This window comes from Thalassophryne amazonica, chromosome 15, assembly GCF_902500255.1.
Source record: "Thalassophryne amazonica chromosome 15, fThaAma1.1, whole genome shotgun sequence".
NCBI lineage: Eukaryota > Metazoa > Chordata > Actinopteri > Batrachoidiformes > Batrachoididae > Thalassophryne > Thalassophryne amazonica.
The window spans coordinates 52,215,577-52,234,394 of record NC_047117.1 but is presented as its reverse complement, the minus strand read 5'-3'; the positions used below and the strand labels follow the sequence as shown (position 1 = coordinate 52,234,394).

Genomic DNA, 18,818 nt, shown 5'->3' with positions numbered 1-18,818 from the left:
GACCTTGATGACCTTAGAAATCACCTTCAGGATCAGATGTCAGGATAGTAACCACCCACATCATTTTGATCATGCCCTAAATGAGATATCCGGTATAGTTACCTGGTATTAACGAGGAATGGCATAATTTTTTTCTAAACCTTTTTTCCTTCATTGGCTGGCCCACTATAATGTTAGAAACTTCCAAAAAAGTCAGTCAGTCAATGGAGCCATGTTTTGTTTTCTGACATTTGTATCCATAGCACCCCCATTTTCAGAGGCTATAAGTAATTGGATAGACAAAATATAAGGATAATTTTTAATACACTCATCACTTTTATAGCCAGTTTCCTTCATGAACATTTCCAAGTCACTGAATATGCCTTGGACTTATTTTACATCAGTCATTAAGAAATGCAGTCACGATGGAAATCTGTGGTTAATCTAGCTGGAGTAGGCAGTTCTCAAAAAAGTGAGTGACCATGTAAGAAGGAGACTACATAGTGAGAGAAACCATTAAAACACAAAAGGCATCACTGAAGGAGTTGAAGGCGTACATGACTGGCATTGGATGCAGGCAACGAAGCATGTCAAGAATTCTCAGCCTAATGACTCTAAATGATCAAATACTCCAGGTTTGGGATCATTTCCTCGATATCCGCATTAATTTGCAGGTACTGCGGGAAGACTGAAAATAGTTACCTTTGCATTTTGTAAAGTAGCCCGATAAGGGCAATGGACGATGATAGCCATTGAAACCACTGAAGTGATGAGTAATAGATGTGAACAGACAATTGTTATGGTGGTTTTGCTTTTTCTGGTGGTCCATCATCCAGAATTGTGCCTCTGTGTGTCTTCTTCGGGTGTTCGTGCATTGCACTGATTCTGCTGTTGTATGTCGTTGAACGACACAGTGAGCACAATGTGCAAACCACCTTTATGTTTGAAGCTATTTTGAAATATTTCCATACTTGTGACACGTTTGTTGTTTTGGGAACTTTTACCAACCTTGTTAACATCAGAGTCCATCTCTGCTGGAACTGCTATGATTATATAAAACTGGAGCAGAGCCGACTAATGACTACAGCCAAAAACCAACTCACGACACATCACCCTCTCTGGCACGTGCATATGCAGAAACTACGTTGTGGCATTTAGTAATAACATTTGTTCTTTGAACTAAAGTGTATTGGAAATCAAAAGGTAAAGTCATCATATAAAAATGAAGCATCAGTTAAAAATATTGATGCTGATGCATTTTCAGCATCGATGTATTCGACTAACTGCGGCAGCCCCCTACTGCAAATTTTGTTTGGTGTAACACCGTTATTCATAGGCACACAATATGTCCGTGAACTTAGTAAATCCAACCCTTTTACCTACAGTCCCAATTTTGTGACAGTGTTTCTCACTGTTTAAATAGCAAAGTGGGCTCAGGCACATCCCAAATGGATTTGTGCCATCTGTGCAGCTCATACTAGATTTTGCAAGCATCATCCCAGTCCACTCAGCTGTGGATGGGTACAGTCTTGGCTGTGGAATAAACCTATGATGGCTCTGACATCCCATCCAGGGGAAGTGGTGGATGCTCATGAAAAAAAAAATGAAAAGCTGTCAGAAGTACATAGACAAACTCATGGTTGGACATACTCGTATTTTTCTGATTAAAAATATTGGCACATAGAAATATTTGGCTTGGGTCATAAATGACCCCAAATGGATGCTTGAAGGTTAAATACAGTCAGAGTTTCCCAATTAACCCCTAGTTATGTCAGGTTTCAATCAGACGTTTTTACAAATAATTCTGTCAATTTCTGTAATCTGTGCCCATGCTCTCCAAAGAGGCATCCACCTTGGTGATATTTGATATTTCTTTGTTATGCCTTGTTATTTTGGTGTTGTTACTCTGGCTAAAGCAGATGGTCACCCCACTGAGTTTGGTCAAACATCAGCAGGTCAGGCTCAATGGAGTGAACACCCATTCAGGCCACCGCAGCCAACAATAAAACAACTAAAGAACATTTCAACAAATACAACCCCTGGCAAAAATTATGGAATCACCGGCCTCGGAGGATGTTCATTCAGTTGTTTAATTTTGTAGAAAAAAGCAGATCACAGACATGACACAAAACTAAAGTCATTTCAAATGGCAACTTTCTGGCTTTAAGAAACACTATAAGAAATCAGGAAAAAAAATTGTGGTAGTCAGTAACGGTTACTTTTTTAGACCAAGCAGAGGGAAAAAAAATGGAATCACTCAATTCTGAGGAAAAAATTATGGAATAATGAAAAACAAAAGAACGCTCCAACACATCACTAGTATTTTGTTGCACCACCTCTGGCTTTTATAACAGCTTGCAGTCTCTGAGGCATGGACTTAATGAGTGACAAACAGTACTCTTCATCAATCTGGCTCCAACTTTCTCTGATTGCTGTTGCCAGATCAGCTTTGCAGGTTGGAGCCTTGTCATGGACCATTTTCTTCAACTTCCACCAAAGATTTTCAATTGGATTAAGATCCGGACTATTTGCAGGCCATGACATTGACCCTGTGTGTCTTTTTGCAAGGAATGTTTTCACAGTTTTTGCTCTATGGCAAGATGCATTATCATCTTGAAAAATGATTTCATCATCCCCGAACATCCTTTCAATTGATGGGATAAGAAAAGTGTCCAAAATATCAACATAAACTTGTGCATTTATTGATGATGTAATGACAGCCATCTCCCCAGTGCCTTTACCTGACATGCAGCCCCATATCATCAGGGACTGTGGAAATTTACATGTTCTCTTCAGGCAGTCATCTTTATAAATCTCATTGGAACGGCACCAAACAAAAGTTCCAGCATCATCACCTTGCCCAATGCAGATTTGAGATTCATCACTGAATATGACTTTCATCCAGTCATCCACAGTCCACGATTGCTTTTCCTTAGCCCATTGTAACCTTGTTTTTTTTTCTGTTTAGGTGTTAATGATGGCTTTCGTTTAGCTTTTCTGTATGTAAATCCCATTTCCTTTAGGCGGTTTCTTACAGTTCAGTCATAGACGTTGACTCCAGTTTCCTCCCATTCGTTCCTCATTTGTTTTGTTGTGCATTTTTGATTTTTGAGTCATATTACTTTAAGTTTTCTGTCTTGACGCTTTGATGTCTTCCTTGGTCTACCAGTATGTTTGCCTTTAACAACCTTCCCATGTTGTTTGTATTTGGTCCAGAGTTTAGACACAACTGTCTGTGAACAACTAACATCTTTTGCAACATTGCGTGATGATTTACCCTCTTTTTGTTGTATGGCTGGGGGGCCTGGCTGCCTTTTTGTTTCTGTCTTTTGTTTTTCCTTCCAGGTGGCTTGCATTTGGGACTGAGTGGCTGTGTTGCTGAGGTTATCAGAACCTCACCCTGATCACCTGCGGCTCGTCAGGACTCACAGCTGTGGTGCATCTATATGGATTGGAACATGGTGGCATTTAAGACTGGAGTATACAGTGCCAGAGACTCGACCTTGTGACCAGACGGGTGAGATCGTCGTCTCGGGAGCCATCTCATCATCAGTGGATGCAGAGAACGTCCAGGGTTTGATGCACGGTCTGTGAAAGAGGAGGGGGTGAGGTCTCACGCTCGTCAGCACACTTCCTGAGGTACGTTAGATTTTGTGACTAACGTTTATACAGTCAGTAAATGTGGTGTCCCTCACACCTTATTATATTGAGCTGTACGTTAGTCATGTATCGGCTTCCACTGCAGTGGAGTTTTGTGAACTGGATGTTCCATGCCTGCAGGTTGAGAAGCTGATTAGTAATTAAGCCAGGAAGTGTTTGCTGTTTATGTACACCTTTGAGTGGTCTCTCTGTGTGTAGAGTGTGGACTCACATAATGGTTCCTTCTTTCACAGACTCGGTTTGTTGCGGCCACCTGGGGGGTGTCGGCGGGGTCCTTGGGTCCGAACGGCTTCTGGCTCCAGACCGTTAGCGCTGCTGGGAGCGCACCGTATCACCACCACACCAGACCGCACACTCTTTTGTTGTTTTGTATCACATCACTGTTATGTATTAAATTCAGTTAGCCTTTGTACTGTGCTCTGCTTATTTCATACTGGGTCCTTCAAACGCTGGTCGGTTCTCCGAGCTGCGTCCGACACATAACACTTTTAAGAGTTTGATAATCCTCTCCTTTGTTTCAATTGACATCTCTTGTGTTGGAGCCATGATTCATGTCAGTCCACTTGGTGCAACAGCTCTCCAAGGTGTGATCACTCCTTTTTAGATGCAGACTAACGAACAGATCTGATTTGATGCAGGTGTTAGTTTTGGGGATGAAAATTTACAGGGTGATTCCATAATTTATTCCTCAGAATTGAGTGAGTCCATATTTTTTTTCCCTCTGCTTGGTCTAAAAAAGTAACTGTTACTGACTGCCACAATTTTTTTTCTTGATTTCTTATAGTGTTTCTTAAAACCAGAAAGTTGCCATTTGAAATGACTTTAGTTTTGTGTCATATCTGTGATCTGCTTTTTTTCTACAAAATTAAACCACTGAATGAACATCCTCCGAGGCCGGTGATTCCATAATTATTGCCCCGGATTGTATAAAACAACAGTGGGCTAACAAGAAAAGTGTTAAAGAAAAGGTCAACACAAAAAAATCCACCTCAGTTGTATGATAGAGGAAACATATAAGTTTTTAATGTGGACTTCAGCAGGTTTGGGGGATCAGACTGCCTTATCCTTATACGTATATGCTCATTGCTTTGTGAAGAAAAGCAGAACTGTGCTTTTGACACTTCTTCACAGCAGATGATATATTGACAGGATACAGGACATCAACAAATGGACAGTTTTGGGGGTGAACAAAAGGTGAAAAGGGTGCAAATGTACAAACTCATGTGGATACTGTAGCATATATTTGAGACACAATACACTTCTCACAATTTGATAGAGTCATGATATTTTGAATCCAGGAAAGAATCTGTCCTTTGTGTTCCACAGCAGTAAATCATTCGATGTGTAGCACGGTTCGACTCCAGATTATGATGTCTGGTTCATGAGGGAGATATTGCCACAGTATATCGGGCTGGACCATCGAGGAGTACCATGATATAAACATTGCAGAGTTGATGTCGTGGTGTTGCGAGACTGGGTAATTTATGTGGCCGTGTCGCAATTGGTGGTAATGACGTTCTTAATGAGTTGTGTTTCAACATGTCTGCAGTAGCTGTATGCGTTCTCACCTTGAACAACAAGGCTACTTTTTTAACCAGTAACACACCTAGAAGCTCCCAGACTAATGCTGCCTTCACCTGTTGACAGTAGAAAAATTGTCATACCGGCCTTTATAGCAGAAACACTGTCGTCAGATAATAGGTGATGACATAAGGCATATGGGCATTTTTCAGTGTTATTGAGATAGATAATTTATTTAATTGAAAGATACAACAGATTTGTAATGTTTTGCACAGTGTTATGTTAAAACAGGAAGGTCTGGCTCTGGTGTTTGTTTAAAACATAAACTTTTTGTGACACCCAAAAAATTTCTCTCTGTAGCATTGCACAATTTTTTTCACATTTATCTAGTTAAAACTGGGTGGGAATGGTCGCTAAGCAGTTACATGGACTGCATTTATATGGTGCTTTTCCATCTGCATCAGACGCTCAAAGCGCTTTACAAATAATCCCTCACATTCACTCCGATGTCAGGGTGCTGCCATACAAGGTGCTCACTACACACCGGGAGCAACTAGGGGATTAAGGACCTTGCTGAAAGACCCTTAATGATTTTCCAGTCAGGCTGGGATTTGAACCGAGGATCCTCTGGTCTCAAGCCCAACGCCTCAACCACTAGACCATCACCTCCCCTCTCAGTTAAGTGTGCTTGCTTCCGGTGCAGATGGTTTTTGGTTCAAGGCCATCGTGCCCATTTTACACGTCATGTGGCACTGCGTTAGAAAGGGCATCCAGAGTATAAATTGTGCCAGATCCAATTTGGATCTTCTGTGGTGACCCCAAGTGACACAAAGGAGAAGCAGAAGGGACTTGTTTTACGTACTTTTACCTGATTAAAACCAAGTGACTCTCTGCACTTAAGCAGCTTGTCTCTTGTTGCCCATCTTTTCTGAAAGTTAAAGATTGAAAGTTAAAACGTTTGTTGTTGTTGCTATGGCAAGTGGGAAAATTAGAAAGTTTTAACGTTTAATGTGCCCTCGCCATGAGCAGTTGCCATGCTAACAGCGAACAGTGGCGTAATTTTCTGTCATTCTCTCATTGAAAATGATCCAGTTTACAGTCTGCTAATTATTAAATATTTAAATATTTCATTTTTATAATATTAATAATCATATTTTTAATATATTTAATAATAATATTAATAATAATATTTTTACATATTTAATAATAATATTAATAATATTTCATATTTTTTAAAGTTTTTCACTATGTTTGGCATAATACTGGTTCTAATAGAAGGGTGCCACCTTACTTTTGCTTGTACAACTGCGCTCTCACACTTTACGTTTGTGTATGCATGAGCAGATCTTGTGGAAATCCTATGCAGAACTGTTTACAAGCTTCAAGTGAGTTCTAGCCTTTAAACTCTCGCAAGGTGTAAGCACTAAGTTTAAAATCGAGATAAGTTTAAAATGCCTTTCATTCACTGTTGAGCTGCCAAGTCTTGTGGCTCTTCCCAAGTTTCTCCACATACCACTGCTTGGCACTGTTATTTAACTTTTACTGGTAGGCTCTCTTTTTGTCTTTCCCTTCTTCTCTTTTCCTACCAAAACATAGCTCTTGAGCCACAAGAAAACTTTCATCAGGCTGTATCACTTTGTGCCACTGTCTGAGTCACAAACTGTGATGTCAACAGGTGACCATCACCATTAAAAATGCCGGTGCTTACCCCACCTGCAACATGATGCAAAAGGAAAGTGACTGAACTCCAAAAGGTTAACTTTGTTACTCCATGAGTACCAGAAGGAGAGTTGAATCACTGGTTTTCTGTGATGAAGGATTACTTCATTGGATGAATCATATCGTAGAAAGGTTCCACTGCTTTGGAGTGACTGAACAGGATCTAATTTGTGTTTTAATGAGTGTTGGCATTGAAAAGATTCAGCATTTCGAATAGCTGTGGGATGAGCTCATGGCCTTCTCATATATCATGAGTGTGAACTCGATTTTGGAACTTTTAACCTCTGGAACTCTTGTTACTGGATGACGGGGCATCTTGAGAAGCAGTTGGGGGTACATTTGAGTTAGGGAAAGTTATGGGAAACCCCCTGCCTCAATGACTGATCTGGCATCACTGACTGACTAATGCAGTCTATTTCACTGGGTGTCAGGTTCGGGACACAGTGAGGTGGACTCAAATACGATGAGGCAGCAGGTTAAGATGGCAGATGGCTTATTGATATGAGGGCTTTAGGTGGATCACAGGAGCAGTCGCAGAGGCATGAGAGGAGGAGACACCAGTCATCGGGAGGGCCAGGTGTAACCAGTGGAGCTGATGGTTGCAGGAAACTGAGGACAAGAAGAGACGAAATTAGTAACAGATTAAAAAGCAGCTAAACTCGGAAAAACTGAAGTGTTTACAGCTACTCTGCTGAGGCCGGGTTACCGCGTAGAGGACTGTAAGACTCTGGCGAGGGTGGAGTGAAGGGTCAAGGTCAAGGTCCATTTATTGTCATTCCAGCATGTAATTCACGAAAGGAATGAAATCCATACTCAAGGCCTGGGGCAGACATGAAAGTTAAAAAAAAAAAAGGGAAGATATGCAAAATATATACAAATAAAATACACAGTAAGTTTAAACATACCGTTAAAAATACAGTAAAAGAGCGCACTTGAATATTAGACGCACCCACCAATTTAAGAAGAAAAAAGAAATTGTACATAAATAAGCCGCACTTGTCTATAAACTGTGGGTTTCCACGTTGTAACATGAGATATTTACACAGAAAGATGTTAGACAGAAAGATTTTTTTTACTTTTAATTAAATACGCACAGTAAATGCCTTTTTCCCTGAAGTGTTACACTTAAATATTGACGCACACATCATCCAGCGCGCACGGTGTCTCAGCTCCACACAGAGAACTGAGCAATTTAACTCTTTCTTCTTCTAACTTTCGAGTGCAGCCACGATCAGATGGAGTCTGTGGTAAATGAGACATTAATGAGGCGCTGTGACTTTTAGACTTGTTGCGCCAAGACAACCTCTCCGGCGCAAAACGAATGGGTGAGACCTTATATTCACACTGTGTGGAATATTCACCGCACGAGGAGCACAGCTTTCAGGAAATCATTGACAGCATCAATTGATGTATTTCGACTTATGAAAAAGCCTGTAAAAATCCATAAATTAGCCGCATTGTTGTAAAAGCCGCAGTGTTCAAAGCGTGTGAAAAAAGTTGCGGCTTATAGTCCGGAAATTACGGTAACTAAAATAAGTTAAACCTAATGTAAGTTAAACAGAAGAGCCAGTTATGACCATATTGTACTCAGTCCCGTTTAGTAGCGTTGCATTAGGTGTGTGATGTTTTGTTCATCAGTCTGATAGCTTCTGGAAAGAAGCTGGACCACAGACAGGAGGTTCTGGTCTTGATGCTGCGCAGCCTTTTCCCTGAAGGCAGAGGGACAAAGAGTCCATGGGCAGGGTGAGTGGGGCCCTTCATAATGCTGGAGGTCCTGCTCCTGCAGCGGCTGATATAAATGTGACTGAAGGAAGGAAGGTTATTCCCGATGATCTTCTGAGCAGCTTTCACCATGCAGAGCAGTGATCGTACCATACAGTGATGGACTGGGTTCAGGATGCTCTCCACCACACATGTACAAGGAGACTAGAGCAGTGGGGAGCAAGTCCAGCATATTTCAGCTTCCTTAGAAATTATAGGTGTTGGTGGGCCTTTTTCAGGAAGCTGGCTGTGTCGTTGGACCAGGTGAGGTCAGTAATGTGCAGACTCAGGTACTTGAAGCTGGAGAACACCTATACAGCTGTGCCAGCGATGTAGAGGGGAAGGGGCAGTGGTTACTCCTTCTGAAGTCCATGATCACTTCCTTCGTCTTCATCTTATTTATGCAGAGATTGTTGGCTCTGCACCAAACTTTGAGATGTTGAACCTCCTGCCGGTACTCTGCCTCATCATTGTGGGAGATTAGTCCCACCACTGCCGTGTCATCTGCAAACTTGACAATATGACAACCGGGATATTTGAGTGAGCAGTCATAAGTCAGCAGAGTGTACAGCAGGGGGCTCAGGACACATCCCTGAGGGGAGTCAGTGTTCAGGATGGTGGATGAAGCTGAGCGTCCATGGATTGTCACTGACTGTGACCTCAGTACCCAGTTGCACAGCGGTGGTCTAAGCCCCAGCTGGTTAATGAGGGTCTGTGGGATGATTGTATTAAAGACTGAACTAAAGTCCAGAAAGAGAAGCCTGACATATGTGTCCCTGCTCTCCAAATAGGTGAGGGCCTGGTGGACAACTGCCGACACTCCATCAGATGTGCACCTATTTTTCCTGTAAGCATGCTAATGAGGGTCCACCTTGATATTGATGGTGTCCTTTAAGTGGGACAACACCAGCTGCTCAAAGCACTTCATGACTATCGGGGTGAGCGCCACAGGGTGATAGCCATTCATGCATGATCCTGTGGAGTCTTAGGTACAGGAATGATGGTGGCTGTCTTGAAGCATGTTGGCACCACAGCCTGGGAGAGGGAAATCTGCCAGCACCCGTGTGAGCTGATGAGCAGCATCTCTCAGAACACTCCACGGGATGTCATCCAGTCCCACTGCCTTACATGAGTTGATTGTGAGCAGGGACCTCCTTAGATCTCCAGCAGCCACACTGAGAGGCTGTTCACTTGGTGGAATATTGAGTCCGGTGCAGGAGGAGGTGTTGGATGCCTCAAAGGGAGCATAAAATGTGTTCAGAGCATCAGGTAGAGAAGGGTCCACTGAGCACACATCAGCCTTCTTTTGATAGTCCGTGATGGTCTTGATGCCCTTCCACATGCTCTGTAGGTCACTGGTGGAAAATTGTCCCTGTATTTTGAGAGCATAGCTGGCTTTTGCTCTTTTAATTCCCGCATCCAGGTTACGTCTTGCTGGTCTCAGTGCTGATGTGTCCCTCAACCTAAACGCAGAATCCTTTGCTCTCAGGAGCGAGCGGACCTCTTCATTCAGCCAGGGCTTCTGGTTAGGGTAGATGGTAATCCTTCTAGTGGTGGCAACGTCATCAGCACATTTAGTAATGTAGCTAGTGATAGTAGATGCACATTTCTCGAAGTTAACCACCTCATCATATGTAGCTGTATCTCTGAAGATCTGCCGGTCAATGTGCTTAGAACAGTCCTGTAGTGTGGAGGCACTGTCCATCAGGCCACACAGTTGATTTTTTTTTGTGTTGGCTTGTTCACTTTAACCACAGGATGGTAAAGCAGGAATCAGCATGCACGGAGATGTGATCAAGAAAGCCAAGGTAGGGGTGTGGCACAGCTCTGTACACGTCACTTTTGTTTGCGTACACTCAGTCCAGCATGTTGTCACCCCGAGTAGCTATGGAGACATACTGGTCGGCCGATTGTCCATCAGATGAACGTTGCTCAAGTCCCTGCCCATCACATAAAAACCCTCTGGATGCTTGTTCAGGAATGTGCTGATGTTATCGTGGAGCTCTTTGAGTGCTATGCTAGCATTAGCACTTGGTGGATGTTAACAGCCACAGTGAGCACCGCTGTGAACTCCTGATGCAGCTAGTGAGCCGGCATTTAACAGTTAAAAGTTCAGCTGCCTCTAAACAGTGACTGCTAACCAGTTGTCCATGTCAATATAGAGTCCACCTCCTGTCTTCTTCCCCATCAGTTGGTTGTGGTTGGCTCGGAAAAGTGTTAGCCCGTCCACTTGGTAGGCTAAGTCTGCCATGCTGCCGTTTATCTATGTTGCCATTAGAAGATAACTACAACAATTCCTTATCTCTCTGCAGCTGGAAACACTGAGCTGCAATATATACGGTCGGGCATCCGGGTCCCTGATGCGCGAGCACATACCGACGCGCATAGTAACCAGCGAGCCACTGAAAACAAACCGCTGTCACGCTCATTTCCTATTTGACGTCCATCATGCTCGCATCGTTCTGCCATGGTTTTTTCTACTTAATATACACCAGTTTTCACAGAGAATGCCACGATCATGTGTTGCAGTTGGCTGTACCAGCCATGATAAGTTAAAAGATCAATAAGTGCATTTTTTTTTTCGAGCTCCCAAAGCGCCACATTCTGCTTTCTCTTTTCATTCCGCTCTGCTCGCAGGAACGCATTCTGTCTTCAGCTGTGAGTTCTCTGCTCTCAGGCGTTCCAACTTTTCCATTTTAGGACACCTGTTCCATGTCAACGTAATCATGTGACGTTGAACAAGGTAAGTCCTCATGGTCACTCAGGTCCACTGGAGGCAGGAACTCTCTGGGTGAGGTTACTGCTGTAGCAGGTTCACCAAGAGAGGCAGCTGCAGGAGGTGAGCCGAATGAAGCTTCAACTTGTCCTCATTGGCCTGGGCGTGGCAGGTCGAGACACTTCACATTTCTGCTTTGGCTGCAGCTGTAGCGTTCCACACAAGATCATGGCATTCACTGTGAAAACTGGTGTATATTAACAGAAAAAAAATGTGGCAGAACAATGACAGCCACAATGGACGCAAGTAGGAATGAAGGCGACAGCGGATGTTTTCGGCGGCTTGCTCGTTACTATGTGTGTTGCTATGTGCGCGCACATCAGCGACCCAGATGTCAACTGTACCTATACCATTTGGCATGACCAAATCAGCAGGCCTTTGCGAATAAACAGCGGTAAAGATGACTATATCAACAATGGTTGTGAGTGCGTGTTGTTTTCAGCAGCGACTCAAAATGGCGGCCGTAACTACGCGGAAGTGACATAGGCCCGACCGTACCTATAAGTCCACCTTGTTGTCTAGCGAGCGAACACTGGCCACAAAGCACAATGGAATCGCGGGTCTGTTGCTAGCTATTAGCTTCGCTAACAAGCCGCCCCGCTTACTCCTCTTCCGCTTCAGTGCTCACCACTTCCTTTTGCCTGTTAGCCTGTGTGTCTTCTCTCATCAGCCCATTACCCAGTGCTGCCTTATAGTTTGGAGACAGTCAGAAAGCAGAGATGTCTGGTGTCCAAAGATCACATGAGCTGTACTTAAACACACCGTTCTTCGCAGTAGAAAAACCAGTAGAAGAAAAAACATCACTGGGGGTGAGCGAAGCCGCTGCCATTATAATTACGAAATTGAGGGTTTAAATGCTGCAAGGATGATTAGTTGCAGATGTCCCAGTTGTCACAGGTGTAACCAATAATCAGCTCTACTGAGAAGACAATGAGAGAGAGAGAGAGAGAGAGAGAGAGAGAGAGAGAGCATCACAGCAGCACACAACTCTGGGACTCCAGTGTTCATCTCATTGTCTTTTTTTAACTATCCCGTCATTGTGAACACTGTGCTATATTGTTTTACTGTAACATTAATTTCAATACATGTTCTGTCAATTTTGTTGTTTTTTGTTATCTTGTTGGTCATAGCAGATGGACTGAAAAAGTTGTGTTGGTTTTACATGATTAAAGTACAACCCCAATTCCAATGAAGTTGGGACGTTGTGTAAAATCTAAATAAAATCAGAATACAATGATTTGCAAATCCTCTTCAACCTATATTCAGTTGAATACACCACAAAGACAAGATATTTAATGTTCAAATGTATAGACTTTTTTTTTTTTTTTGCGCAAATATTTGCTCATTTTGAAATGGATGCCTGCAACACATTTCAAAAAAGTTGGGACGGGGCAACAAAAGACTGGGAAAGTTGATGAATGCTCAAAGAACACCTGTTTGGAAACAAGTGAGTGTCATGATTGGGTATAAAAGGAACATCCCACAAGCAAAGATGGGGCGAGGATCACCACTTTGTGAACAACTGCGTGAAAAAATAGTCCAACAGTTTAAGAACAATCTTTCTCAACATTCAATTGCAAGGAATTTAGGGATTCCATCATCTACAGTCCATAATATAATCAGAATATTCAGAGAATCTGGAGAACTTTCTACACATAAGCAACAAGGCCGAAAACCAACATTGAATGCCCGTGACCTTCGATCCCTCAGGTGGCACTGACTTAAAAACCGACATAATTGTGTAAAGGATCTTATCGTGTGGGCTCAGGAACACTTCAGAAAACCATTGTCAGTTAACACAGTTCGTTGCTACATCTACAAGTGCAAGTTAAAACTCTACCATGCAAAGCACAACATCCAGAAACGCCGCCGCCTTCTCTGGCCCTGAACTCATTTGAAATGGACAGACGCAAAGTGGAAAAGTGTGCTGTGGTCTGATGTGTCCACATTTCAAATTGTTTTTGGAAATCATGGATGTCGTGTCTTCTGGACAAAAGAGGAAAAAGACCATCCAGATTGTTACCAGCGCAAAGTTCAAAAGTCAGCATCTGTGATGGTATGGGGGTGTGTTAGTGTCCATGGCATGGGCACCTTACACATCTGTGATGGCACCATCAATGCTGAAAGGTACATCCAGGTTTTGGAGCAACACATGCTGCCATCCAAGCAACGTCTTTTTCAGGGACGTCCCTGCTTATTTCAGCAAGACAGTGCCAAGCCACATTCTGCACGTGTTACAACAGTGTGGCTTTGTAGTAAAAGAGTGCTGGTACTAGACTGACCTGCCTGTAGTCCAGACCTGTCACCCATTGAAAATGTGTGGTGCATTATGAATATGACAACAGAGACCCTGGACTGTTGAACAACTGAAGTCGTACATCAAGCAAGAATGGGAAAGAATTCCACCTACAAAGCTTCAACAATTAGTGTCCTCAGTTCCCAAATGCTTATTGAGTGTTGTTAGAAGGAAAGGTGATGTAACACAGTGGTAAACATACCAGTGTCCCAGCTTTTTTGAAACGTGTTGCAGGCATCCATTTCAAAATGAGTAAATATTTGCACAAAAAACAAAATCTATCAGTTTGAACATTAAATATCTTGTCTTTATGGTGTAGTAAATTGAATATAGGTTGAAGAGGATTTGCAAATCATTCTATTGTGTTTTTATTTACATTTTACACAATGTCCCAACTTCATTGGAATTTGGGTTGTATGTACATCAGGTTCACTTGATCAAAATGTGTCCAAACAACATCATTTTATCATTTTTTCTATATAAGTGGTCACCCTTCAAAGTCTGGTCTGCTTGAGGTTTCTTATAATTATAAACACTGAGAGAGGTTTCCTTCAAACTGTCGCCATTATGCTATGTGCTTGCTCATGTGGTGGGAAAATCTAGTCCTTATTCATACGAGGTCTGTCCATGAAGTATCGTACCTTTTTATTTTTTTTTTAAACTATATGGTTTTGATTCATATGTTTTACATCAGACATGCTTGAACCCTCGTGCGCATGCGTGAGTTTTTCCACGCCTGTCGGTGACGTCATTCGCCTGTGAGCATGCCTTGTGGAAGGAGTGGTCCCGCCCCGTCGTCGGATTTTCATTGTCTGGAAATGGCGGAATGATTTGGGTTTTTTTCCATCAGAATTTTTTCAGAAGCTGTTAGAGACTGGCACCTGGAAACCATTCGAAAAATGTATCTGGCTTTCTGTGAAAATTTTACAGGCTCTCCACAATTTCTCTTATAACTCACTCGACTGGTAAGCATTGAAAGCCGAGATAGGCATGTCCCAACTTGTCCTCTGACACGCCGAAACGGAGGCGTTCTTTGTCTCGCTCGAACAGCGAATCGGTTGTGACGCACAAAGCCTCCGCGCGGCTTTCCATGACAAAATCTCTTGTTAAAAGTGAAATCTGCCAGAAAATAGTTGATGTCCAGCTCTTGTGATAACCAGAGAAAGTGCACACGACGGTCCCAGCTCCACACAGCCATCCATTTAGAAATAATCTGGTGGTTCGTGCCTGTCGTCGCGGCTCAGAGCGCGGCACGCCGAGCGCCATTGTGGGCCGTCCTTAAAGCTGTAGTAACAGTCCTTATTCTCTGTGAAGCCCATAGAATTTTCACCGAAAGCCAGATACATTTTTCGAATGGTTTCCAGGTGCCAGTCTCTAACAGCTTCTGAAAAAATTCTGATGGAAAAAACCCCCAAATCATTCCACCATTTCCAGACAATGAAAATCCGACGACGGGGCGGGACCACTCCTTCCACAAGGCGTGCTCACAGGCGAATGACGTCACCGACAGGTGTGGAAAAACTCAAGCATGCGCACGAGGGTTCAAGCTTGTCTGACGTGAAAACACATGAATCAAATCCATATAGTTTAAAAAAAAATAAAAAGGTACGATACTTTATGGACAGACCTCGTATATAGTGCCATGAGGTATCTTGTGTTTTGGCACTGTATAAATAAGTTAAATTGATGTTACATTCATTCATATATATGAACATGACAAAACAATACTTCTATTCGACTATTATTTCAGATATATTCCAATTATGTATATATTTACTCGATGCAGGGTTACAAAAAGATATGCTACAAATTTGTGATTGTCTTTTATGTGTTGAGGGGTATTTTGAGAGTTTCCCTCTCTAGCTCCAGACAGTTCACGTTACACTGGAATGGCTGTAGAGAGAAAAAAAATAGAAAAAAAAAGTATTTTGAGATCATTTGTTCCCACAGTTTAAATAATTTGTGCACATGAGATAAGTACTACTACAGTCATCTCTGCAGTGCACGGGCCATTAAAAACGTCACTCACATAGCACATTACCATCTGAACAAACTAAAATCTATTCTGTGCTCAGTGAATAAAAAAATAAATATATTCATGTTTGTTATTCACCCAACGCACCTGAAAATAATGCCAGGGTGGTATTTTGTATCTCATTTCCCTGTGCGTGCTTGGCAACTTGGCAAAGCACTGACGCTTATCATGTGCAGGAAGTCAAACATGGAAAATAATCTTTTTAAAATAATCTTTTCCACAAATACTAGCATTATGGCTTCTGAATAATTCCTGGCCTCGTTACACATTTATTTCTTCCTCGTACCCGAGCTCTGCACATAGGAGAAACCTGTTTTCTCAATCAATCAAACCTTTTTCTCAATCATAGTTCCAGTCCTCAAGAAACCACGCATCACTGGACTTAATGACTATAGGCCTGTGGCTCTCATGTCTGTAGTCATGATGACCTTCGAACGCCTGGTTTTATCCCACCTGAAGTCCATCACCGACCCCCTCCTGGACCCCCTGCAGTTTGCCTACAGAGCCAACAGGTCTGTAGATGACGCCATAAACCTGGCCCTGCACTCCATCCTGCAGCACCTGGACTCCCCAGGAACCTACGCTAGGATCCTATTTGTGGACATCAGCTCTGCATTCAACACCATCCTTCCAGCTTTGCTCCAGGACAAGCTTTCTCTGCTCCACGTGCCCGACTCCACCTGCAGGTGGATCACAGACTTCCTGACGGACCGGAGTCAGCGTGTGAGGCTGGGAAAAAATGTCTCGAACACTCGGGCTCTCAGCACAGGATCTCCACAGGGCTGTGTCCTTTCCCCTCTGCTCTTCTGCCTCTACACTAACTGCTGCACCTCCAGCCACGACTCTGTAAAGCTCATCAAGTTTACGGATGACACCACCCTCATCTGACTTATTTCGGATGGGGATGAGTCTGCCTACAGGAGGGAGGTGGACCGGCTGGTGACCTGGTGTAGCAGCAACAACTTGGAGCTCAGCGCCCAGAAAACAGTGGAGATGATCGTGGACTTCAGGAAAGCCACAGCCCCCCCGCCCTCCCTCGCCCTCACCAACAGCCCCATTGCCGCTTCCTTGGCACCACCATCACCCAGGACCTCAAGTGGGAGTCAACCATCAGCTCCCTCATCAATAAGGCCCAGCAGAGGATGTACTTCCTGCGGCAGCTGAAGAAGGCCAAGCTGCCTGTCCAGCTGATGGTGCAGTTCTACACGGCCATCATCGAGTCCATCCTCTGCTCCACCATCACGGTGTGGTACGCCGGGGCCACAGCCAGGGACAGACACAGACTGCAGCGCATTGTGGCCTCTGCTGAGAAGGTGATCGGCTGTAGCCACCATCTCTCCACGACCTGCACGTCTCCAGGACTCTGGGCCGAGCAGGTCGGATCACAGCCGACCCTTCTCACCCTGCACACGGTCTGTTCAAACCACTCCCCTCGGGCAGGAGGCTACGGTCCATCCGGACCAGAACCTCCCGCCATAAGAACAGTTTCTTCCCCTCTGCCGTTAGACTCATGAACTCCTCATAACTCAGTCACCTTAAGCTTAACTCTGTCACTTTATCATCTTATCACGGGTCACTTTAGACAATGTACTTTGGTTTTTTAATTGCACTCCTCCCACTGCACTGTTTTTTCTGTTTCTCTGTTTTTCTGTTGCACACAGCCTTTCATATTTCATATTTCTTTTTTTATCTTAGATTTTATCTTATTTTGACACATATGTTATATTTTATCTTAGCATTTTATCTCTTCTTAATGTTGCACCATTGTACCGAAGCAAATTCCTAGTATGTGAATCCTGTTCACTGGCAATGGCAATAAACTTCTTCTGATTCTGATTCTGATTCTCTGATTCTCTGTGCAGCGCCGCACAGATGGTGGTGCACTATAATGTGTGTGCTGTATTCTGTTTCTTCTGAAATAAATTTCTACATTACACTGATGTGGTACTGCGTTACGTTGATAATTCCATTGAATTATGGAGGACTGTGAAACAAAAAAATCTCTTTGTTTATCTGCACTCCAAAGATCAGCAGCATGTGATCATCTCAGGTGAATGAACAATTAATAATGCTGTAAAGTCTCTCAAGTACAGCGAGCGAAAGAAAGAAATCTTTTTCAAACACTTTGATCTTCCTGACTTGTGCAGCTGTTCTGTCAGTGGCTTTCAGGGAAAAATAGAGGATAAAAGGAGAGCAAGTAACATAGTCGTTTCTTTTCAACGTAGCTGATGCAGTTCGTGTATCGATTACTTTCTAACCTGTAAAGCTCTTAATGTCTCTTCACTGTCTCTTTCCCACCAGGAGCTCTCCAGGCACTTGGCTGCCTTCTCTCTTATTTTGCTCCTGATCTGTGGGTCACTAAGGTGAGTACCGACATCACATATCTGCTCTCCTTCACTGTTACTGTGAAACTGATTTCTTAGCTATACATAGCTTCATGTGACGTCACTGCATACAGCTTTCTTCCCTTGTAACACCCGCTGACACTTTGAGAGTGGTAAACAACTTCTTAGCAACCACACTCGACTCAACACTGTTATTTATTAATTAATTAAAGAACAGAATGTGATTACGGTGTCTTTTGAACATTCATAGTCAAAATCATGATTTATTAAGGAAGTCACTGATGCCAGTGTCACAGCGCTAATATGCAGTTCAACCATCTTAGAAGTTCTTGTGATCACTTACACAGATGGCAGTCAGCAACCCAGAAGGTCAGTCCAATCAGGATCACTTTCCTTTTAAGGAACAGCAGAATAAAGAATGACAGGAAACCATCAAAACAGGCAACCAGGAATTAAAAACACCAGGAAACAATCAACAAACCCAGAATGGCAGTGTCGGTCAAATAAGAGGAACAAATGTGAATGAGGTGGCATAACAGACAATCTGGCAAAGAACTAATGCCTCAACAGTGTTTAAAAAGACCAGAGACTACCATGGTCGCACATGGGCCCACAACTGAGCATCAGTCCACCCACTATTTTTTTTAAAAAGTTGGTTAAACACCAGCCCAAAATTAAATTATAATTTTTTATTAAAGTTTATTAAATGCTCACTGAGCACTCACT

At 43.0% G+C, this 18,818-nt stretch overlaps 1 protein-coding gene across 1 annotated transcript in view; it reads left to right on the top strand.

Moving 5' to 3' along the window:
* Positions 1 to 18,818, top strand: part of tmod1 (tropomodulin 1) — a 99,565-nt gene that overhangs the window by 8,891 nt on the left and 71,856 nt on the right. The window contains exon 2 of the mRNA XM_034187488.1: positions 18,049 to 18,110. The gene's annotated coding sequence lies outside the window, so the exon portion shown is untranslated. The remainder of the gene's footprint in view (positions 1 to 18,048; positions 18,111 to 18,818) is intronic.